We start from the raw sequence: 1,928 nt of genomic DNA, 5'->3' as shown, positions 1-1,928 counted from the left end.
ATAACCTATAAATTCAAGAGTGTGAGAGGTTTAAGCAGCTTTCATTTTCCAAGGGTCCAAAAGACAATACTTGGAACAAGAATCCAGAATTTCAGTTCTTGATTTTGTCAGTCATTCTCAACAGACAACACTAGCAGTTATTCCAAGTTTAGTTTGGATAGCATGGGCTGTAATTAGTATGTATTTGTAAAGTCAAATGATGTATTTACACATGCCTGTGGTAGTAGCTACCATTTGCATGATCCTTGAGGAGGGGCATAGAAAAGAAAACAGGATAAACAAGCTTTGCAAATGTAAATGTTTTTAAATAAAATCATTAAGTCTCTCTGATAAAGCCAGTTAAAAATTCAACACCTCTGAGGCTCAGTTTTCTCATCTCTAATGTGGGGATTAAAATAGTAATTATTTCAGCTTCCACATAGGAATGAGAACATGTGGTGTTTCTCTGTGCCTGGCTTTTTTCACTTAACATAATTTTCTCTAAGGCTCATTTTTGTTGCCACAAATGGCAGAATTTCATTCTTTTTTATGGCTGAGTAGTATTCCACTGTGTGTGTATGTGTGTGTGTGTGTGTGTATATATATATATATATGTATACATATATATAGACATACCACATTTTCTTTACCTAATCATCTGTCGATGGACATTTAGGTTGGTTCCAAATCTTGGCTATTTGATCTCACAGAAGTAAGGAGTAGAATAGTGATTACTAGAGACTAGCAAGGGCAGGGGGAGGGGGGCTGGAGAGAGGGTGATCAATAGATACAAAACAGTAGAGAGATAGGAAGAATAAGATCTAGTGTTCTGTAGCAATATAGGAAGACTACAGTCAACAACAAATTACTGTGTAACTTCGAGTACCTAGTTGAGAGGTCTGTTCCCAACAGAAAGAGGTGACAAATGTTTGAGATGATGGATATGCTAAATACCCTGATAAGGTCATTGCACACTGTATAAATGTACCCAAATATCCTTGTACTCCATAAATATATACAATAATCATGAGTCAATTAAGAAAAAAGAAAAGAAAAAAAATTTCCAGAGACAGAAGGAGATTAGAGGTTACCAGAAACCGGGGGAAAGAAATAATGAGAAGTTATTGCTGAATGGGTACAGTTTGTGTTCAGGATGATGGAAAAGTTTTGAAAACAGATAGAGGTGGTGGTCACACAGCAATGTGAATGTAATTAATTCCACGTTACTGTACATTTAAAAATGATTAAAATGGCAATCCTTATGTTATATATATTTTACCACAATTAAAAAAATTTTTTTAAATAGTAATTATTTTAGTGGGTTGTTTTGACAACTAAACGAAACCATGTGTGTACACAGTTTTAAATTTATTTGAAGGGTTGTTGTAGACAAGGATTTTACAGTTTCTAACGCTAGGGGGAGAAAGCATTTTGTCAGTTAAGACTGTTACAAATAAACTCAGTTAAACACTGGAAACAGCCATTGTGTATCACTTTGGGTCAATTAAAAGAAGGTAAGTGCCAAGGATAAAATCTCTAGAGCAGTCACATATTTCAGGGGGAAATCTAGGAAGGAAGAGACCTTTTCCATTATTAGTGACATCGTGGGGACAACTAACTCTCTCCATTTCTCTCCCCTCTGTCTCCTCCTCCCCAACGTGGCAACGCAAAACATATGTTCTTGGTCCTAGGACATGAATAAGGCAAACACAATTTTCCTTTGATCAGGTTGGATGCAGAAGGAAAAGGAAAGGAAAATTAGCTAGAGTGACCTAAGTTTGGGTTACTGACCCCAAAAGCAGTGCAACTGTGAATGAATGGCTGTGAGTGAATCCTCCCCCTGCTGAGTTCCTGTCTGTCCTTAGCAGCCCATACCTAGTAGCTTCTCTTCCATGTGGTACTGTTTGATCCTTCAACTAGCTTTGATCTCATCCATATGAGAATGGGTT

The sequence above is a fragment of the Galeopterus variegatus genome, unplaced genomic scaffold, assembly GCF_000696425.1.
Source record: "Galeopterus variegatus unplaced genomic scaffold, G_variegatus-3.0.2 Scaffold7319, whole genome shotgun sequence".
Classification (NCBI taxonomy): Eukaryota; Metazoa; Chordata; class Mammalia; order Dermoptera; family Cynocephalidae; genus Galeopterus; species Galeopterus variegatus.
Note: the sequence above shows the minus strand (reverse complement) of the source record.